Consider the following 24,542-nt stretch of genomic DNA (forward strand, 5'->3'; position numbering starts at 1 on the left):
CATCAAGGACGTATTATTTGTACTACTGTTCTAGTAGGCGATAAGGCAACAAGGCACAGAGGACATAACATGTTTAAAATACAATAATAGTTATAATAAGATTACAAAGATGAAAAGATTCATGAAACAGACATGTTTTGTATAGATCTGTAATGGAATTTGCATTCAATTAAAAGTTCAATATTTTTCTTTCATTCCCTGTATGATAATCCATACATTTCCAAGTGAGAATTTGGGGGTTGCACTTGAAAGCGAGAGAAAGGCGTTAGTGGCGCTGTCCACACTAATGGTGCTGAATCAGGCTGTGTGTTAACAGGTACCTTATTCAGAGCCAGCAGTGCATTTACTTTAGACCTGCTCCCACATTGATCTCCTGAACAAAGAGGGGCTTTGTTTAGTCAAGAGTTGGGATACAGAATCCTGCTCGTAACCTGAAGTGTTGTCGAAATGGCAATGGACTTTGTGCTTGAAATGCGCAATGGCTGCTTTATTAATTAATTGGATTACTGACGATCTCCCTTGCACATTGTAAAGAAATGCGCACAATTGCTTGTTCTGGGGATGGATACAACGACAATAAATAACATTCCCAATTTTAATATTACGATGTTTAGTATCGTGCAAGGTAAATAAGAGCTTGAAGTATAATACTAATAATAATTATTAATAATAATAATAAGATTAATTAATAATACTATTTAAAATTGACCGCAGTACTTAATACACTGATATGTATGATATTAAAACCGATCATTTATAATTATGTACACAACTAATATAAAATAAGAATGTAACCTTCATATATTTAACACTGGTGCCATGTTATACTTAACAACAAAGTGCAAACGTGGCATTTTAATAAAATTGAAATGTCATAATGTTTGCTTTTAAATGTTACAATACCTATGTATTATTATTAAAAATAATAACGATAACACAGAAAACTAAAACGTGCAATTGTTAAATGTTTTGAGTCATTATGTTTCCAATTAACTGCTTATACTCATAAAATTAATACAAGTAAAACTTGTTTTTAATATTTGAACACACACACACACACACACACACACACACACACACACACACACACAACACACACACATATAAAGTAATGGAAAGAAAAACGTACTTATTAGATAAAAAAGCTGTAAAGTTGGTTGAATATGCCATGGTGGAGTTAGATTTCGTGTTCAGCTCAGGCATATTACCTTGACACCCGGGGCTATTTAACTATAACAGGAGAGAAGGCTGGATACAGTCTAATGCCAAAATGGAAAAGACATTTGATTTCAATTGTCACCCAGCTTAGAAATATATGTGCTCTTAAAGTATGTTGGGCTGAAGGATGTTTTGTTAAACGTTTATGGCACTAGCACTGTAATGGAATAAGTAAAGCGTGATTCATGGTTTCGTAAGAAAATTAGTTGTAGTGCTCCAGCGCAGACTCAACTTCTGATAATTACATTCTGCGTATTTAAATGATTGTGATAGAACAAAGAAAGTACTCTCCTATCAAGCCACTCAAACCCGTCACCATCACATTGTTTTGCAGAAAGTATCCAGGACTTTCCCGATATCTTAAGTGATGAGCGAATTAAAACATCACGAAAACATTTAAGGACCAAGAGATTTACAGCAGACAGCAGCCAAAAGCTAACGTTTTCAAAAAGTACCAGAAAAGGTTTTTACAATCAATAAATGGGTACAAATAAATACACACTTAAATACATAAACGACCGTTTTGTTTATTTCTGTTATGAATACATGCGTATAGAAGACAAGAGCAATCTGTAAATACATAGTTTAACATCAGACGGATCTCTTCAAATCCTGAAGTGATCCTTAAGCACGTGTTGCGGGGTGTTGTATAGGTGGCATACGCCCCCTTCTACGTCACCCCTATTTTGGAAAGCGAAACAAAACACCTGAACACGAAACCACGCCGCTCTTCCATTTCAATAGACAATCTCTTTTGTTGTAATAATAGCCATAAACGAGACTCAATGTCCACGTCTTCAGTTACAGTTATGTTGTCTATGGCACCTAGTTTCTCTGGGGTGGCACAAGCAACAGTCCCCTTTGACTGGTCGGGCAGCAGCCCCATTGCCCGCGTTGAGGAACGCAGAGGGGCGGGGATGGGGGGAGGAGTGGTGAGGAGGGATACAGGCTCTTGCATTGCAGCGTTTCCTTCATTGCCTTTACAATATAGCAGTTATTCGATCTATTTAGAAATAACGCTATAACGTTAAAATGATGATTATTATTATTATTATTGCAAATATTGATAAAACGTTACATAGCTCACCAGAAAACGCAAAGATTTTTGGAACAGGCCTTAATATATTAAAATGTAACAAATGAACTGTCTTTGATGATGATGGTACTAATACTTATTATATTCTAAAACATAAAGAGAGGAATTTTTTAAGATGATCTGGCACAACATCCTGTATTAGATGGTACAGAATCAATCTAAAAATATCAGTCTGCGTATTTAAATATAGATGAGTTATTCAGGATTCTGTTAAATCTCGCTAACAAGGCCATGTCTTTAGTCTATCTGATAACACTGTGGTATTTAATAAAGCCTGTTTCCGGGTGACAATCTTTTCTGAAGGATTGTGCATGTGCCACAGATCAATAATTATTTCCTGATACCTTTAGTTGAAGGGAAAAAATACTAAAGGGGTTAGGCTGCGTAGGAATCAGGAATGCTTGTTCGTGACAGACAGAGGGTTTTGTTAATGTACTGCAGTGCAGTGTTACTGGCACACTCTTCCTTGCTAATTAAATGTGGCTGCTTTACCGAGGTCATCACCTTGGCAACAATTAGGGTGATGTCAAGTAGAAATGAAAGGGTTCCTGTTGGCTTAATATATATGAATTGGTCAATGATGTGTATTTATACGTCTCTGTGTGAGTATGTGTGTATGTGCATGCTTTCCAAAACCAGCACAATTCATACTTAAAAAAAAAACCAGCAGGTTTAACACAAAAATAAATAAATCTAAATACATAAACAAATAGTCATGAATGATCAACACTTTAAACAGTCATTTATTTTCAGAATAGCTTTGGAACAAGAGCAAATATAGTGGGTGCACATTTTTAGATGCTATGTTGGAGTTTAATCCAGTAGCATGCCAACTTTGGTACCTTAGCTGTCAAAAAGACTGAAGCTGAGCTGCAGAGATATTAATGAGCATCATAACTACAGTCAGTTTACATACAAATTTTAAAAATATTAATTTACCGCATAATTGTATTAAAAGTGTTAATTTAGCACACCTTTTGTAGTGCTGTTTTCACTGATCGATTTGATAGTATTCTGAATATGTGTAAGTGACCTTAAACATCAGAGTGCTGTTAATGGGCTGAATTTGTTTTCGTTATTTAAGTAACACAATCACACAAGACTCAATACAAGGACAAGGTCAAGTCCAGCTTTGCATAATTTATCACTGTCTGTACACTGTACTTCTGTCTGAAGAATACTCTGAGAAATGCAACAAGTGAGGTAAACAAAACTTACAGTAAAAGGTTAATGTTCTGTTTTAAACATTAAATCTATATATTAAAACACGTAGAAGTAGGACATCTATTTAAGTTAGTTATGAATATTTTGGATCGGAGCTTGGTATAAAATAACTATTTTTTAAAAAGCAAATATACACAAAAGGGGGTATTTTTATCCCATATTTGATGCCATATTGTTTTAGATGTATCCGTTGCCGTTTAAGTTGAGGCACATTTTGCTTTAACTTTTAAACACTAAGAATATTTTGTGAATATGTAAAATACTATTCAACTGCTTAATGGTAAAATACTACAGGGCCTGCTCTTAGTAAATACTGCAGGACCTATGTCTTGCTGGGCTAAAGGGAAAGTACCTAGAATCAATAATGGTTTACACATTAGTAATCCCCATTATGAACAGATGACAAAAAAGCAGGTTATTTATATTGAATTATTTATGGTTGATTTATTTGTTCTTTCGTTCTTCATTTTGTTTATTTGTTTGTTTATATTCAATCTGTAAAGTCCTCTGTGGCTACACTGCGAAGGGCGCTATACTAAGTATTAATTGATTGATTGATTGAATTCCTGAAAGACTGCTAAATGTTTGGCAATCGTTAATAATTAAACATGCTAAACAAACTGAAAACTACATGATGTGTGCTAACTATGAATAATGCAGTCAGTTTTTAGTTTTTTATTATTAACTTTATATTGGTTATGGACTGTGTGTTAACCTGTGGAGAGCTGCAGCTCTTCTTTACTCAGAAAACAGTGAGGAATATATCAAATAGTAATCATATAAATACAGTGCTTCTAGACAATAAAAGGTGATTTTCTTTGCGATTTGTTATATAATGTGCAGACTAGCTTTTAGTCTGGTTAAAATGTAGCCAACAATGTTAACTGTTAAAAACTGAACAATTTTTAATAAATTTGGGAGAACTGTAAAACAAGAGAAACACAGTAAACAATAATGAAATTATAAGTGTCTGACCTTAAAAGAGAGGACATCGCTTTAGCAACCATTTTAGATAATTATCAAGGTACCATTAATAACATTATAAGTGAGCTTCAAAGGTTAAAATCTCAGTCAAAAATATACTACAATTTGAACTGAAAACTTGTTTATCATTGAATGATGAAAAGACAAGTTACTCCTTTAAAGATAGCTTGAATGCAGAACATTAATTTCATAACATGAATGCATTCACGGTTTTTGTAGTTTTGTATATGTACACAAGACATCCAAGAAACTGGTACCACTGGTAATCTGAGATTGGCCTGTTTAAAATCAGAATAAGAATGTATATAATACACAACAAAAACTTAATTAAAAATGCACTGAATAAATGTAGCTCAGGAAGGGGCTAAAATGGTAATTGTTTTAAAGTATAATAGTATATTTGTGATAAAAACAAAAACAAAGCTTTCATATGCTGCAATTGATACATCTTATTGTCTTTACACACAAATTATACACATAAACATGCAATGGATATTTTAAGATTCATGTGTGTTTTATTTCCCTTTCAAAATGAATGTGCATTTGTTCTTTTCTCTCTCTCAGTACTATCAAATTGGAAAGAAATCACTCAAAACCAAATCCTTTTCCAAATCACTTTCACGGTTCAACAGAAATGTTTTTTTTATTAATTTTCCCAAACTGTGCACCTTAAAGTCAGGTCCTATGCTGTGCTGCTCATTGGCCACAATAGACAGGAAGAAAATTAAATGAATTGCAGTTGGTAAATGTCACATTTAAACCTCAGAAGGGCCACTCATTTCTTATTCTTTTTTCAGAAATGAATCAGACTGATAATTTGGAGATCTTCCAAAAGGGAGTCTTGCCAGAGCAAACTCCTTGGAGCAAGAGGTCTGTGTATGGGAGGCTTGCCCAGTAGAGCTTTGTGGTTTCCCTGTGTAGCCTTCTCTCCAATCTCAGGGTGAGTAGCATGTACACAGTTTTCCTTGTCCTCCAGAATAACTAACATATGCAGCATCTGGCGTGAACCCAGTGGGAGGAGATTTTGGCTGTAGAATACCTGGAGCTTCCAGAACACACTGCCCTGGATTCTATTTTCTGTCTAAAGTGTGGTCTCAGATCTCAGGCATTGTTTTAAATACATATTGTCAGTACAGGTATACTTTGCCAAAGGAAATGATAGGCTGATAATGATGCTCCCTGGTTAAATATAGTAAATACAAATCCAAGAACAGCTGTACAGGAGAACTGTAATAGGGACTGACTGTCAATGAAAGATATAGCCTATGATGGAAATATAATCCATATTGTCTATCTGAAATTCTGAATCGTTTCTGAATATCTATATCTTTGGTGTACATAGGTTCAGGTATCGTGTGTTTAAAACAATAAGATAGGAGAAAGAAAAACAAATTTGTTCAGGTGTTCTGTGTCAATACCGAGCCACGGACATGCTTGTGGCCAAGGTCAGTTCTATGCATAATACAGATAGTGGGAAGTTTAAGTTTTGTAATGGTGTTGAGTGAAGTGTTCATGCACTTTGATGTGAAGAGATGAAAGCATCAGCAAAAACATACTAGTTTTCTCCTATGTCGCCCAAACAGTTACACAATATCATGGCTTTCAGGGTTTCAGAAAAAAACAAAAACAAGGAACAGATGTATTCGGATGCACTACATTAAGGATCACAAAGGATAATAGATTAAAAGAGTGGTGCACTTAACTGCAGGTCACAGTTACCTAAGCAAGAGGCACTGGTCAAGTCCAACCCAGGAGACCTCATGTGTGGATGGCCCAGATGTAACATCAATTTACACAAAACTAGATACAACTTTTGCCACCATGACTAGACACAGCATAATGGCAGAGAAAAGGTTTCCATATACAGTCACATGGCACAGGATAGAATATGCTACTGTTTGATATAATGCTTTGAGATAAATTTAACTTAATGGATTTTTAACTATAAACTGATAGGCCTAATCATAATAAAACATTCCAAATAGCTACTCTGAACTCTGTCTTCGATTCATGGCATTATGAAAAACATTCTCATTACCTTAGGCATGGGGCCAGATGGATTTAGCTTTTGTTCTAATTCAGACACATGCTTAATATGAATAAAATAAAGTATTTAGCATGTCAAGAGTATGAGCAACTCAGCATCACATATATAAATATTCTGTCTGTCTTGTATTTCCTCTTCATTTCTCTATCAAAACTAGCAGTTACTTGGTCAGTTTTTCTAACACACTACATTTCCACAGCCTGTAGCCCCAGAGCATAGATCAGGAGGTACACAGCTTGACAGCAAAGAGATGTAGCTCTACTAGCTCTACACACACAAACACACTCACACACATTTCAACACCAACCTACTGAAGTTCATCAGGAAAAGAGCTCCAACCTTGAGCATATAAAGTGTAATTGTGGGGCATAGAAGATATAAAGGAAAAGTCACTATGGGAACTGAGAAATGTTGAGCTATTTGACGTCTCCAGAGGAACCTTATAGAACCTTATTACCAAGTAACAGTTGGAACGTGTAGAGCCTAATCTACTTTAACGCAGTGTTTTCATGTGACTCTCACCTGTCCACTAGCTCAAGTCCAAATAATGTTAGCGATTTGTTCTGGAGCTTATTCCAAAGGGCTCCTATCGTGATCCAAGCATTTATTGTCTCCCTGTCGCTAACACTAGTTGAGCACAGATGTCAATTAACTGCTAAAAAGTAGCTCCCACAAATCATTTGGGATTACAGATGACTTAAACGGGCAACAATCATATATAACAGGAACAGTATTAAGTAGCTCTTAAAGAGTTATTGGTGATAATAACTGCAGTATGTTAAGTCTCCTTGTAAGAGGTTACTACTACTAAAAATAATAATAATTAGTAATTAAAGTAAAAAAAGAATGCTGAACATTATAATTGTTGTTATTTTTTTGTACTAGGACAAAATATTGTACTAAAATAATTACATTTAAAATAAAAACTATAACCTTTTCAATGTTAGAGGTACAGTAACTGTCCATCAGTGGCCCCCATTTCCCACGCTCTAGTCCCTACCAACAAATCCGCTTGTTTTCCCACGCTGAGGAATGCGCTCTTGTCTTGGACCACGCCACACTCGGACCTCATGGCAGCGAGTGTCCACTTAATTGGAGTGTTCCAGAATGGTAACAGGGGGTCTATTCATCACATTCTGGGGCGCCCGGACTGAGAATGAGGGCAAGGCAATACGTAGGGAGAGTGGACACATTGTGGTCCTAACAATGGGCACTTGACCGGTAAACTGTGGCCACGTTGTTCAAGCGCCTTTTCCCTTGTCCTCTCAATGATGGGGCGGAGAGAGCGGGAGAAGGCGCGGGCTGCGCACAGGAGCAAAGGGCTGAGGTCAGCCTTCTGCAAGGGTCTATAAAAAAGTAACAAGCAATAGCCTTGGCAACTTAAAAGCAATTAGCACGTTTTTACACCTACTGGGATTTATTCTTCAATGGGCAATCACAAAAGAAAGATAACTTTAGAGGTCTGTCTTACTAGTTAACATGGCATTTTTCTCTCTTTCTTTGTCCACCCCCAATAAATGGAGTAAAAATTAGGAATCATCCATTCGCGGAACAACAGCTGGAGAAACATTGTTTATATCTCCGTCTTCCCTGATCCATTTTATGGAACTGCAATAAAGTGCATGCAGTGTGTCTCTGTTGTAGTTCTGTTTGTTTAAATACAATTGAATAAAGTTACAAATTAGCCTACTTATATGGTATACGGGTATATGGTATTTGTATTTGTATTTAGTCGACAATATTAACTTGGAGAAATAAAACATTACGCTGTATTTGAAAATAAACTTTTAATTTGTGTAACATTAAAATCACGAAATCACTTTGCAGGATCAAAATATATGATGGGCTTTTTGCCACAATTGTGCTTAAGTCATTATGCACCGAGCGACTTCAGTCGCGCAATCTAACGACAAGCTATATTTTAATAGAATTAATTAAAACAACTCTCACTGATGACCTGTTAAAACACTCGACACAAAAACACTTTTCAATGGCTGCCAGCTGCAATGACTTGGGAAATAACACCTACTGGCCCTGTACAGCACTCATAGCATTTCCTGAAATAGCTTGGCTCCCAACCAAGACAATACTAAACGCCATTATTAAGTGAATGCATAAGCTTTGATTGCACGTGTTTTTGAGCAAAAACACAATAACGTTTTATTAGCTTCGCAAACAGAGTAAATCATTGCAATGAGCACAAACGTGAATGTCAGAGATATACTGCACTTGAGAATGAACTATAGGGTCAGCGCTGATGTATCCGTTGTGAGGTTAATTAAAAAAGCACACTGTTACCATGTACCATGTGTACATCAAAGGCTATACTGTTATTTCTGTTTCCTTTGGGTAAGTAAGTGATCTGTATGTTGTGTTGGCTTGCAGAATGATAAGTATTCAGAACATTACATGCTCTTGTAAACCAAGATACTAATAAGGTATCCAGGTATGGGTTTCAGAGTTCAATGTTTCCATTGAATTGATCAAACTAGGCAGACATCGAGACTTATAAACGCCGTATATCTTTCTTCATAATCTTCATAAATATAAGATTTATTCCGTGATGTGGCATATTTTAGATTATTACTATTACTACTACATAAGACAGACATATTTTATGAAATAGGAAAAGTGAGAGAAACGGGACATTTTAATATAATTTGTAATCAAATTAGTTAGCTAGTGCTAACAGCTTTAATCTGGTGACACAGAAAAGCTTTTCTTTTTAAGTATAAATTATGTAAAAATAAAAAAACACATACATGCCACTATTGTCCCGATCATCTAGGTTTAAAATAATAAAGCACTGGGAATTATTCATTGGTACATTTGATGTTAATTAATTAGAATAAATAATGTTTTTCTAATCATTTTCATCATGATAACAGCACAATATGATTAATGTTTTCTTAGAAGCATCTAACGTATTTCTTTATCCAAATCGATTGACTAGGTTAGTGTTTACTTTCATCATGTGGAAAGTACAGGTAATTATTATTATTGAAACTGATCCAGGAAGTTCCACGTGTTTAAATTTTACAATAAGCATGTTCAGTTACTCCATTTAGTCAATTATTGAAATTCTCGTTTACAATACAGCAGGATTACAATATATATTTTTTGAGAGACTTTATGATGATGATGGTTTTAAAAAAAAAAATGGAAAAAATAAACTTTTGGTAACAAGATTTAAGGTTTAACAGTTAATCAGATCTATGAGTAACTGTATGATTTAAATTAACCAAAATAATCTCTCCTTTATAATTACCTAATAAATAAATATCAAAAAGAACTACAGAATCAACATAACAGGAAATATCTATGGATGAGGTATGGATAGATACAGTGCCTATAGAAAGTCTACACCCCATTGAACTTCTTGTCACATTTTGTTGTGTCAGTCCCTCAGAGCTTCATGCATTTAAATTAATATTTTTTCCACTTATCCACACACTATCTACACACTCCACACTGTTGAGGGGAAAAACTTTGTTTTTGTCAAAAAATACGAAATAAAAATACAAAACTGAAATATCATAATTGGTCAAATCTCCGCACCCCTGAGTTAATACTTGGTGGAAGCAACTTTGGGTTGTCATGCTGATAGGCAAATTTCTGTTCCATTTTCAGCTTTCAAGCAGAGGGCAGTAGGTTTTCCTCCAGGATTTTTCTATACTTTGCTCCATTAATGTCCCCTTCTATCCAAACAAGTGCCCCAGTCCCTGAGAAACATCCCCATAACATGATACTGCCACCACCATGCTTCACATTAGGGATAGTGTTCCTTGGGTGATGTGCTGTGTTGGATTTGAGCCAAACATAATACTTTGCATTTAGGTCAAAAAGTTCCATTTTAGTTTAGTCAGACCACAGATCTTTTTGTCACATGGCTACAGAATCTCCTGAGTGTTTTTTTTTTTCATAATTCAAATGGCATTCAAGGTGGGCTGAGTTATCGCACCCTTCTTGCCACCCTACCATACAGGCTAGATTTGTGGAGTGTGTGGGATATTGTTGTCACATGCATACTTTGACCATCCTTGACCAAAGTTGCCACTGGCCTCTTGGTAGCCTCTTTGATCCATCTCCTTCGTGCTTGGTCTTCCAGTTTGGAGGGACAGCCTGATCTAGGGGTCTTGGTGGTACCATACACCTTCTACTTCCTAATACTCTTGTCTTTTTCAACAACTTCATCCCAAAGTTCTATAGAAAGCTTCTTAGTGTTAATTTAGTTAAAGTCTTTGCTTTGAAATGCACTATCCAGCAGAGGGAACCTACTGGAACTGCTGAATTTATCCTGAAATCAAGTGAATCACTGCAATTTAACACAGATGGAGGCCACTTAACTCGGTGTGTGATTGTCAAGGCTATTGGTTACACCTGAGTCAATTTAGGATTGCTATGACAAGGGGACACTAATCCACCAAAGCTATTTCAGTTAAAAATTTTAATGAATTTTCTATAACTTTCTATAATATTTTTTTCACTTAGACATTGTTGGGTAGGATGTGTAGATTAATTATATATTATATATATATATATATATGCATTTTAATTCCAGGCTATGAGGCAACAGAATGTGATAATTGTGAAAGGAGGTGTAGACATTGTAGATAGATAGATAATATATCACTGAAAGTTTCAAATGGCTCCTGATAATGTGGCTTTAGTACCAGTAATTCAAATAATATATTTCTGATATATTACACCTTTTTAGGCAGTGTCCGAATTGTGTCAGAGGTCTTGGGGGGTCCCCAAGGTGCTGGCGAAGTGCAGTCCAGGGGGTGCTGCTAATTTTAATAAATGAAATATCATGGGACCACACCAACTTAAATATTCTATCTTAGGGGGAGAAAACTCCCCCAGCCCCCCTCAATTCAAACCCTGTTTTTAGGTATAAAAACATACTAATCAATACATTAGTTTTACAGTAATTAAAAACTTATAATATAAACATACACACATGCAGACACAAACACATACTTAATCAAAATCATTTTAAAACATTTTGTGCTGGATATGGTTTCTTCAAACAGCAGATTGTGAATTATTACATAATTTGTAATATGGGTAAAAAAGCAAATAGCTAACAGTATAACAGTAGCAATTCTAGTACACTGTGTTATTCTTTATTTGGAAGAGTGGATATTTGGTCCTTTGTTTTTTCTAGTAGGATTTAACTAGCTTTTAGTGAGCATTTACAGAAATCTCCCCATAAAGCACTAATTTAAAATAGGGAATGTGCATTTGGTCTCAGGCCAAAACTCTAGACTTTAAATATACATTTTCACATCAGCTTTCTTTTGTGAGGCATTTACTGCATATTTTTCTTTTATAATAAATAAAATAAAAAGTCAACTGCTCAGTGATCAAGTGGAATAATTGTTTTAAGACTCATAGTAGGGTTTTGCGATTGAGCCTTGGAGACCACAATGATCCAATGTGTCTGAGGTAACATTGTGGTCACTCTGACATGATACATGAGAAGCCTATTGGAAAGTGTGAAAGTGTTCCTAAACATCAAAAACGTCCCACAGCACTTCAGCTCAGACAGTGACCTCACATTCTTGGTTTTATTGTCCTTGCAAATTGAATTAGACACTCAAAAGATGCAGGCCAGTGTGTGTCATCTTTATAGTCAGTCACCTTTACTGCAAGGCTTATCTTCATTCCCAGGATCACCACTGCCGCATCATTACTTTCTGTTCGAACATTGTCCCCTAAATAAGGCTGATACACACTTCAAACTAATTCTCATGCTCTCTGCCCCAAGGTCCTGTCCCCAGCATAAGGCTATACTATACAGAGCGCTCATTTTAATACTCTTCAGGTCTGACGTTGCCTCCGTTTCAGATGTGTTATACACTTCACCCTCATTGCAAGGCTCTCTCCTTGTTCGTGCCCAGTCTGATTTAAAACAGTTATGCACTCCACTCCCATTGTAAGACTAAAGATCTTTTCCCAGCACACTCTCTTGTCAAAGACTACTTTTCATTGCCATCTCATTTGAAGCTCCTCAGTTCTAACTCAGTCTGTAATATCATGTTACTATCCACTCCACTTTCTTCTTAAGGATCTCTCCACTTAGAATATCTTCTTGTAAGAAACCCTATTGACACATTCAAATTAAATCTCACTAAATCTTGTTTAAATATACAAATACTCCTTGTTGGAGACTTATTTTGTGATTGAAAAATAATATTGTTTTTATAATAAGTAGAATTAAATATAAATACCCAATCTTCTTAATGGTCATGCTAATATATTTAAATAACTTTCAGGCTGCCTTTACCAAGTTTTTACCAAAGAACCCTATTTGTGAAGATTTCATAAACGAAAAGGCTGACACACACACACCTAATACATTGATTCCTGTAGACAAAAAAATATGTTCTTTAAAAATCTTCAAAGTTCAACGTGCACTTAACTCAGAATACTTTATGGCTTTATTTACTGAAAGGTGGACGCTGGTTTTCTACGTGGTTGTGTCTGTAATGCTAGTAGCACGATACCTCTGCATTTTCAAAACACTCCTAATGAAAACCAAAATGTCTTTGATATACTCGACTACAAGTACAATACTACGATACTGCAAGTGGATTATGAAACAGCCTGTTGGCAGCAGTATTTCGTACAGCACGTCAATCACACGGAGCCAGAGGCTGCTCCGCACGCGCACTGACTGCGGGACAGTACGCACTGTTTCAGTCTTTCTTCTTTAAAAAGAGAGGAGTCTTTTGACAAGGGCCTCCTTGAAAGCTTCTCGCAAGGCTGTTGCATCCGCGGGACAAGGGCCTCTTCATTTTCATATAAGGGAGAAGTAGAAGGTGCGTGGGATGCAAGTGCAAAAGAAAGACACCTCCCCTTGGGGTTAAATTCAAGTGCTGGGATTATAGATTTGTTGTCGACGTCTCTTTTACTTCCTTCGGAGGCCTTTCACACACTGGGTGAAATTCATGAAGCCATTCATTGCGAAGTGCTATTAGCGATTTTTTTTTTTTTGCCATTTTAGAAAGAAAATTAAACCCATTCAGATTACAAATCTTGGACGTAAAATATAAATGTCGAATTGTGCAAAGACCACTTTTTGCATCCTTTGGTACTAGGTAGTTGGTGAGGTACCAGGTCAGGAAAGCTCAGTATGCGCTGATCATATATATATATATATATATGACGACCTGCGCACCAGGTATGTGATGCCAAAACCAATCCGATTATTACCTTCTTCTGCTTCTTAGATTTTATATGCAATTGTTTTATGCTTTCTGTTTTGCTGACAGATTAATTTCACACACTGTCATACTCTCGCTCAAGGATTAGACCACATTCTGCCTATAATAAACTAAGGAGGTAGATTACTCTTTCTCTCCAGCAAAACCTGAACAGCACCCAGAATGGTGATTTATCAGATGTGCTCATAAACTCCAGAAGAGGTTTGATTCAGTATATAATAGTCAACATATAGAAATGCCCCAGTCAACCCTGTCTTTAATTTGCGTGATGCATGTAACAAATACTAATTCAACAATACAGTATTTATTATATATACAGATGCAAACCTTTTAAAAAGGATTTTCATCTCTACCATAACGCTAACAGCCAATGTAAATTAACTATGTCTTCCCTCCGTTTATTCATATTGCTGACATGTAAAAACATAAACACGAGAAGCTTTACATTAGTCATTCATTCTGGCGAAGACGAAAGCCTCGTCGGTCAAAAATAGATATTAAATAAACATTGTTTTCTAAAAAAAGATATATCCTTAGAATACTTTCATTCAGTAATTCATTGAACCATGCAGCCCGGCCAAGCCGATTATTCTGTTGTTTTTGTAACATTCGGGCATATTATTATTAGTTCATAAGGGCAATATGGGTGGAGCTACTGTCAAATGTATGAATTGGTATTGAACAAGCAAAGTAACATACTAGTACTACTGAAAACGACAACAAGAATATGATAAATAATAATAATAATAATAATAATAATAATAATAATAATAATAATAATAATAATAATAATACACACTTCTCCACTAAAGTGCTCGCTATCCTAATTTGGACTCTGCTGGTTCGCCTTACACAACTGTACAGGACAGGCCCATAATAAGGGCTTCTGAGAGCTCTTCATATTTGTGTACATTCGTTCTACTTCATTGTTCATTTGTTTGGCACCCTAAACACAGCAAAAATGTTAGCACAGTTCTCAGATCTCTGTCTTCAATAAACAGCAAAACTCATCTGGAGTGCACGTTAAAAAGCACTGGACTGAAATCTGCCCATTTTGAAGCTGTAGTTAAATTATTTTATATTAGTGGACAGTAATTTACTCATTTAGGCCCATCTGACACATAACACTTGTGAAATCCCTATACTGTTGCTCATATCTTTAGTTGAAAATATAGTACAGAGCCTCTGTATGTATGCATGTAGAACCAGGTTACATGTGTTCATGTGCGCTCTAACTATCGACTTGAACAAGCATATTTACATACGCAAATTACCATACAGAAATAACTGAGATCTGGCGGGGATATATGCTAAAATCAAAACATATCAATATATCTGATCACAACCCAATTAATACGTATGAATATATTTGATCAATACCTTTGTCCTTTGAGGGTGAGCACGCTTTATGTACATGCATTTCCTTACATAATTCTATACAGACTGACGTCCAAAGATAGAAAGACAAACAGTGAGAGATCTGTAGAGACAACGCATTTGTCTCATCAAGCGACCCATTCGGAGGTATTGCACTCCAGAGATGGAGGCGCTTCCTCAGTGCGACATCTAGCGGCCAGTGCAGCCACTAGCACCGTGTAGGCCGCCATCCTGACAGGCCTGGCAATATCGAAACAAATCGCAGCCTTTCATGTGCTTTATTATTATTTTTAACCATTCAGTAAGCATATATTTAATCGTCGTAGACTTTACATATAAACAATAATGTGTGCCTGACTATAAAAAAATCCATTGTCTTTTGCAATGTCTGTGTATGTATATTATATATCTTCAATGAACACTGCAGTGACAATTTATATTTTCATTGCTTCCAATAGCCTATGCATAGATTTTATTTTTTCTGTCCAGTCGGTGGGATTGTGTGAACACTTACTTCACTTCCAGTTCAAGGGATGCCCGAGCTAAGTGCATTAATGTGTATACCGCAGTGAAGTGCTTAGCAGAGATGCAAAGTGGCACACACAGAGTTAATGAAGCCTGCACCAAAGATGGCCGAGCTTTAGGAAGGTGTTTTCTGTGAGATCTGATGCAATGCTTGTGGACACAGAGTACAAACACTGCAGCCCTTGTCATGGGAAAGACCTACCACGCTCAAGAGTGTAATAACCTCACAATACGCCAGTGACAGCAGTCAGACTAACCTCTGGCAAATATTTGGCCTGGTGCACGCTGTCTGGAGTTAGTTAACAGTGGAGCCCTTTGGTTAATTTAGTTTTGTGTCTGTATGCATTGGAGGTTTTTTATTTATAACCGGAGTGAATGTAGCTGAAGTCACACAGTAGAGGCTTTGTCTTGCTGTCTGTCACAGTCATACAGCATTCCAGCGTGGCTTTTCAGAGCCCAGTATCCCGTACTGCACTGTCACAGAATGTTAATGCGGCCGGCCTGTTGTGTTGCAGAGTGCACCCGGAGACGAGAGGCAGCCAGCACTGGAGCTGTCCTTTATCAGAGCGCAGGAACACATGATTTGTTGACTGCCTTTTTTTTGTTTGTTTTGTTTTTGTTTAGAAGGGGGGAAGAAAGAAAGAAAGAAAGAAAAGATAAAAGGGATTTTTCTGAATTTTAATTCCTGTGAGAAAACGATGCACTAGTTGGCCCGATGTGGGAAGCAACCCAGGACTGTTAGTTGTGCCACCCAGGTGCCATGCCAGCTGAGCTTCTAGGTCATCTGGCTTTGCTGCATCGTGCCAATCAAGCCCCCAGCCCCCTTCGGCACAAAAAGGCCTTTTTCTCCATCATAGGATGCGTTAAGAACTTTATGGACTGGAATCCACTATTTACATATTATGGGACCAGATCTATTTAAGATTCTTCAATAATCTGCATTACATTTCTATATCAAGACAAAAATTCATTTAAAATGCATTTTCTCATATAAATCAGTCTTTTTTTTTATTACATTAATTTGTACTGCTTTTCTTATAGTGACATTTCCATTTCCATCGGTCAGCATTTGGTGAAATAAGGTGAATACAAAGATATTGATAAATAAGTCCTATTGTACTGGGAAGCATTGTTTTTAAAGTATTGAAGGTGCTCAACTGAGTTTAGTTGAGTAAACCAAAGTGGAAAATGTTGCTATGCAACAACCATTTTTTCATTATCCTTCTGGAGTGTTTAAGTTTCTCATATGCATTGTTAATAGTTCTTTAGGAACTGTTTTCTGTTCTGCTTGTTTATTTAAAGCTTTATTAACTTCCGTCTTTCTCTCGGAAGTAATTATTTTTTTCTCTGCTACTTATCCAGTAATTACTTAATACTATCCATCACTCATACAGGCACAAATCAGGAATGGCAGCATTTAAATAAATGCACTTTAGGAAAAGTACAAATAATGCCAAAATTAAAGTATCAAGAGTCAAATAAGAATCAAATGCAGCACAAGTTTTTTGTATGTATTCATTCAATTTTCTTAAGTTGATGACCTCTTGTCAGTTGTGCACTTGCATGTGTATGTATGTATAATATGTGTAGTATGTAAAGGATAGAGGAAGATTTACACAACATGCAGTTACACCTGCTACCAAGTATATCTGAGTATATACATATTGTAATCTATGTATCTGCCTAATTCTACTAAAATGCAAAATCCATTTTGAAAAAACAACAGCAAGTGAAGCTGAATAACATGGTTACAATTATTTAATAACTCCATTATATCAAGAAATTCTGAGAACATTAACTCACCATCTAAACATCTTATAATTATGTACTTAGCTTTAGGTAGGTCAAAGTTTTGATTTAATCCGGCCCCTAGCATTAAAGAAAATAAAAAGGTATCTCATACTGCCATATATATATATATATATATATATATATATATACACTCACCTAAAGGATTATTAGGAACACCATACTAATACTGTGTTTGACCCCCTTTCGCCTTCAGAAATGCCTTAATTCTACGTGGCATTGATTCAACAAGGTGCTGAAAGCATTCTTTAGAAATGTTGGCCCATATTGATAGGATAGCATTTTGCAGTTGATGGAGATTTGTGGGATGCACATCCAGGGCACGAAGCTCCCGTTCCACCACATCCCAAAGATGCTCTATTGGGTTGAGATCTGGTGACTGTGGGGGCCAGTTTAGTACAGTGAACTCATTGTCATGTTCAAGAAACCAATTTGAAATGATTCGACCTTTGTGACATGGTGCATTATCCTGCTGGAAGTAGCCATCAGAGGATGGGTAAATGGTGGTCATAAAGGGATGGACATGGTCAGAAACAATGCTCAGGTAGGCCGTGGCATTTAAATGATGCCCAATTGGCACTAAGGGGCCTAAAGTGTGCCAAGAAAACATCCCCCACACCATTACACCACCACCACCAGCCTGCACAGTGGTAACAAGGCATGATGGATCCATGTTCTCATTCTGTTTACGCCAAATTCTGACTCTACCATCTGAATGTCTCAACAGAAATCGAGACTCATCAGACCAGGCAATATTTTTCCAGTCTTCAACTGTCCAATTTTGGTGAGCTTGTGCAAATTGTAGCCTCTTTTTCCTATTTGTAGTGGAGATGAGTGGTACCCGGTGGGGTCTTCTGCTGTTGTAGCCCATCCGCCTCAAGGTTGTACGTGTTGTGGCTTCACAAATGCTTTGCTGCATACCTCGGTTGTAACGAGTGCTTATTTCAGTCAAAGTTGCTCTTCTATCAGCTTGAATCAGTCGGCCCATTCTCCTCTGACCTCTAGCATCAACAAGGCATTTTCGCCCACAGGACTGCCGCATACTGGATGTTTTTCCCTTTTCACACCATTCTTTGTAAACCCTAGAAATGGTTGTGCATGAAAATCCCAGTAACTGAGCAGATTGTGAAATACTCAGACCGGCCCGTCTGGCACCAACAACCATGCCACGCTCAAAATTCCTTAAATCACCTTTCTTTCCCATTCAGACATTCAGTTTGGAGTTCAGGAGATTGTCTTGACCAGGACCACACCCCTAAATGCATTGAAGCAACTGCCATGTGATTAGTTGATTAGATAATTGCATTAATGAGAAATTGAACAGGTGTTCCTAATAATCCTTTAGGTGAGTGTATATATATATAGCTAACAGGGGGATAACGGGGGGAATAAATTAGATATAACCAGTAGAATATAGGTATTGAAAGCCATTGTTTTCTCCTTTGTTTAAGATAAACAATATCTTAAAGGAGCTACAAATAGTTAGTACCTAAAACAACACTTCATTGTTAAGTATATAATATAGATATATAGTATATAGAATGTATACGTTGTTTTTTAAATACAAGTATAAATTAATAAGAATTTTAACATACTTCCATTAAAGCAGAGTATTCTGTAATAATCCCATGTATACAATATCACTACTAAAGGTAAAATCTATTGAGAAGTCAAACAGAAGTCTCCTAACAAATTCACTATCATACACTACCTATGCTGCACACACTTGTGCTAATATAATTAATTGAGTGTATTTTCATTAAATACAAAAATTATCTTAGGGAATAAAGCATGAAGGCTTTTCCTAAAAATCATAAATATAACAGATATATCTGAGGAATGCTGAATTGTGCATGGAATCAATTTTCTATGATGGAAAACCATTACTCCTTCCTTTCAGCAAGACATAGTGTTTCATGTCACCCTGCAAGCTTGCCAATTTCTGCCTTTGGTCTTCAAAAGAAAATATTATTAATAATAATAATAATAATAATAAGAAGAAGAAGAAGAAGAAGAAGAAGAAGAAGAAGAAGAAGAAGAAGAAGAATATGTGCAAATCAAAGAAAGGATAACGGGGGGAATAAATGTGATGTAACCAGTAGAATATAGGTATTGAAAGCCATTGTTTTCTCCTTTGTTTAAGATAAACAATATCTTAAAGGGGCTACGAATAGTTAGTAGCTAAAACAACACTTCATTGTTAAAAAAACTTGACAGTTTAACTACACAGAGTTAAAGTCCATTTCTGACCTAATTATTTAAATAAGGCTTATCATTCAAGCACAGGAAAAATGGGAAACAGATATTAACTTCAAATCCCTTTTGCTGGCCTTGCACTTAGACAGGTGTCCATTTATCTGAAACTTGGTTTCTGTACTACACTGGGGAATGTATAGATTGGGGGGAATGTATTAAAGGACTTTAACTAGGTACTCTGGGTACTTCTTTGTTGAATTAAATAGCAATATTTTAAAAAGCACATATTCTGAAAATGTCTAATTTCTATACGATACAGTGCTTTTGCTAGTGGCCATTCAGGCAAAGCTGAAAGATCCTGACTCAAACCATCTCTACAAGAGAAAGCTACTGAGGCAGAGCATGTAAGGGTTTGGGTCTGAAATGTAGTGATTATGTTAACAGCCTGTCCTGGATCTTTGTAGCCTGATTTCACCAGAATCAGTGCCACCATTTAAAATGCAGTCAGAGGGTTTTAAAAATGTGAGAAATGCCCTTTTTCTACCAGCACCTCACCTCTCCATTAATGAAACTGGGACTTTGGACTGACATAAAATTACTTAAATGTCTTGAATGTGTAACATGAAAAACAAAGAGATGGATGCAACAATAGTTTAATCTGCTGAACATTTCAAACCTGGTTTAAAACTAATATAGTATGAGATTTTTGTACATACACCATATTCTGCTGATTTAGCATTATACCCTTTGGTCTTCACAATAATTCTCCAGACATTTCACTGCTTAATATTCACACAATTCACTTACACATTAATATAAAATTATTCAGTGTAATCCAGACATGCAAAAAGGTCAAATAAATGCAATTCCCCTATTTGTAAAAACAAAACAAAATCCTCCCAACACACCAATGTAACCAAATCTTTTGATTCCTCGTGGTGTCTTGTGAATCTCTTCTGTAATGCTATGAAATTAAACACAAAAGTTTTGTGTTTTTCATATCAAAATGTTAGTACTCTAGTTAATGCTAAATGATTTCCCACAAAGCTAAGGTGTACTGAGTTTCTGCCTAAAAGTGCTTTTGGATACATCACTGGAAGGTTAATTGCTAAAAATTACTGAACATTTTGAGCATATGTCTTCCACATTCCTTGCACAGATGAAACAGAACTGAATTCTTCACAATATGGTGAGGAATGCACACGGCCAATTTCAGACAACTTCTTTTGAGATGTAGTATCAGGAACACATGTAGAGTCTTTGGCCTTTAATGGAAACCAGACTTTAGTGAAATAACTTTCTTGGCAGCTTCGAGGGAACCATCACACTGACAGACAATTCTCAACCTCAGGATAACACTATTAAAACACTCCATTGAAACTTAATTGTACATATGCATGATGTGAGTTTTCACCATAGGAAAAATGTGCCTTTTCAGTATATATGCTTTTGGTACTGTAGGCACCATCCAAACTAAATTATTTACATTAAAAAATAAGAAACAGTAGAACAATGTAGACAAAGGTGTGAACATAAAACATTCTGTAATAATGCAATTCACTTTAATATAAATAACTGAAAAGGCTTGTCTGTCTTAACAGGATTACTCTCATGTTGAAGGCTAAATGGACCCTGCAGCTAGCTTTGGTAACAACTCACCTGTGGGAGGGAAGGGAGCAGGACACTGATCCTCAAAACTGACCGTGAAGGCCATCCACAAGAGTTCTGTGTCAAACTGTCTTTTCCAGGCATCCTGAAGAGAATGTGACCAAACACGAAGATGTAAGCATTTGTCATTTAGTAAATTACAGTCATTGAAGTTTAGTCAAGGGTTTTAATCTTGACAGACACAATTTAGTCATAATTACAAATTGAAATTAATTTCAACATTAAGTACAAAGGGTGGCTGGACAGTGTAAGATAATTGAAATAGTCCTTAAAAAAAAAGACAAAGACAGTTACTTACTTGCAAATCAACACAATAACTACTGAACAAAACATTTACATTTTTCCAGTAATTTCCAACCCCCTAAATGTCTATCTACACATACATAGGATGATTCTACATTTAGATTTTTTAAATGTCAAATGTCTTTGGCCAGTGCACTATTTGGTGCCCTAATAAATCAAATCACATTATGATTTTCATACAAGTGTATGATGAAAATCATATACTGAAGAGAATTGAAAATGATTTTGTATATATATGTTCATTCTATTTTGTTGGAATGTGTGCTGTACCTGGAATGTAAGCATGTAACAGGAACTATTCACAAATTGAAGTTCTTAAAAAAAAAAAAAAAAAAAAAACATATATATATAAATGTAAGTGGGTGTCATTTACAACTTATGGAAATGCAAGTAAGAATTACATAAACTTAAAATTATATTTTAATATTTGTACCATACAAAACACATTGTGTTATGATCCTTCTATTGTTAAAGGACTTCAATCAGACACAAGATCAAAGAAGCAGTCTGGTCAGTAATTATTGTGGTCTACAGAGTTGCAGTAGTGGAATCTTAATTATTGAAACCCTGTCCATATGTGTATATATATATATATATATATATATATATATATATATATATATATATATATATTCATGGGAATAACTTTAGCTTTTATTTTATTATTCTGTTAGGACAATCACATAAGTTATGAGACTTATAAACAGAAAAGTCAACAAATCATTATTTAAATATTTAAATGAGAAGGCTGTATAACAAACATACAATAGTATGGATGATGATGTTAATTCTCATTTGTGTTTTTGCCAAATAAATACATGTTGCTAATGTAAAGTTCCTTTAAAGCTCCTTTTTTATTTCTGCAAAGGTTGTAATGTATTAGAGGCCAAATGTAATACATATCCAGGTGTTTTCAGTATTTTCTTTACCTGGCTAGTGTTTACAGATTAAAGCAGTTATGATTTTTAAAGTGCTGAATAAGTCTTGGTTTCCATTTCCAATTCATGATGAGTTCAGAAGGGATACTATTCTCAATGCAATTGGTGGTTGATTTATATTTTATTTGATTGGATTCAGTGATGGAAAAAAAAGTTGTCCTTTGTTGAACAACAGATGTGTCTTATGTACACACATGGAACCATCCTATAGAAATGCTAGAAATAATGTAATATGTTTTTTTCATACATCACTAAATCAAATAGCCTATATAGCCTATTGGACGCATTATAATAACTATTATATCTAGACCTACACACACACACTTACTAACCTGTAAATGCACTGAAGAATGTAAATACTATATTATGAATGACTACATCATGTCACACTCCACATGCCATCAAATATTTTAAGCTTATTTTTTATGGTGCATTTTAGTGCTCAAAATACTATTTGATATCCATAATAATAATTTGCATTTTTCGGTAGGTCCTTCCATTTGTATTGTATTTCAGTAAAGTACGAATACATTTGAAACACTTTCTTAAAACTGTTGTAAATAGTATATTCTCTACAATTATTACTTCTGCGAAATCTTCCACAGAAATGCGACTGAAGTAAATAAATACAAATAGTTGCTGACACCTCTGGCGTATTTTGTTACGCGTTTTAAATAATACAATAACGTACCTTAATATTTACGTTCTTTACATTCACAACAACAGGACACGTTGGGAGCTGTCTTGCAGGTCAAGGCCCATATGCTTGTTTACAGTATTTATGTGAGATGCCAACTAAATACAAAACCAAAACTGACAGACATGTTTTATAGGCTATACTCAAATTAATATCCAAGTTCTGTCCTATGTCGTATTTTAGAATTTATGGGGAACATTTTAATTTTAACCAACCCATGTGATGTTGCAGGTACCGATACCAATTTGAATGCTCGTCTATCTAAGGTACCCTTTCTCCAGAAATGTATGACTAGTAAAGAATACGCATAGATATATTTAACTTACATCACTAAGGCTACACAAACTGAGGATAGCCAACAGTAAATTATTTTAACATAATTATAAAAGCCATAAAAACAACAGCATCCTGTTTCATGAAGAACTATACACGAAAGAGCGCTAAGAACTATGGGAGTAAAACAATTGAATGGAAACATCTAGAAAATCTTGTATTGTAAAATGATTTGTTTTAGTACCACCCTGAGTTACTTTAAATGTAATAATATATAAAATAGCAAGCATTATATTGGTATACGAAGCATGTTACAACAATGTAATATTTGTAACAACAATGATTATGTATTGTTTTATTGAATGCTTTTAAAAGGTAAATGTTACTGTGCTGACAATATGTAACTCGTGTTTTCCCCTCTATTGCTTAACGCGATTACAGTTAAAAGCATCATTATCCCGTCTGCCCTGCTAACACAATGGTGCTGATGATGTTGTACAACGTTGAGTCAACGTTGTGTGTTAGCTGGGTAGTCAAGATTTAACTAGACTGTGTTAAAATTATTATTAGTTTTATTATATTGAAACGGGTGTGCGTTGCTGTATCTTGATTGTTGGAAAGCAATTTGCAATAAACATTTATTAAACACAAGTCTTTGTTTGTCACTTTTGTATGACGTCTTTTGGACTCCTTTCAACGTGTGTTTTTTTTTTTATGTATTTTTAACCGGTCTGTTTGGTTGTACTTCTGTCACACACAAGGTCTTATGTTTCAAGAAATATAATTTGTGGCTGAGCGGAGAACTGAGTTGGTGCTTCATGGTAAGGTGTAGACAAAGAAAGAAGATGGAATAACACATATAGTAACACAGTTATAGTAGTTTACCAATGCTCTTTCTTTCATAACAATAATGAGGTGAGCTTTGCCCTCTTTTGAATGAAACATAACCATAATC

General features: G+C 35.6%; 1 long non-coding RNA gene across 2 annotated transcripts in view; it reads left to right on the forward strand.

Annotated features, from left to right (window-relative positions):
• The window catches only part of LOC136748133 (uncharacterized), a 45,683-nt gene extending 21,452 nt beyond the window's left edge, over positions 1–24,231 (forward strand). For both annotated transcript variants that reach the window (XR_010816564.1, XR_010816563.1), the window contains exons 2-3: positions 5,320–5,462; positions 21,310–24,231. This is a non-coding gene — a long non-coding RNA (uncharacterized LOC136748133). The remainder of the gene's footprint in view (positions 1–5,319; positions 5,463–21,309) is intronic.
• Positions 24,232–24,542: the final 311 nt, after the last annotated feature.

Source organism: Amia ocellicauda, chromosome 4 (genome assembly GCF_036373705.1).
Source record: "Amia ocellicauda isolate fAmiCal2 chromosome 4, fAmiCal2.hap1, whole genome shotgun sequence".
Taxonomy (NCBI): domain Eukaryota; kingdom Metazoa; phylum Chordata; class Actinopteri; order Amiiformes; family Amiidae; genus Amia; species Amia ocellicauda.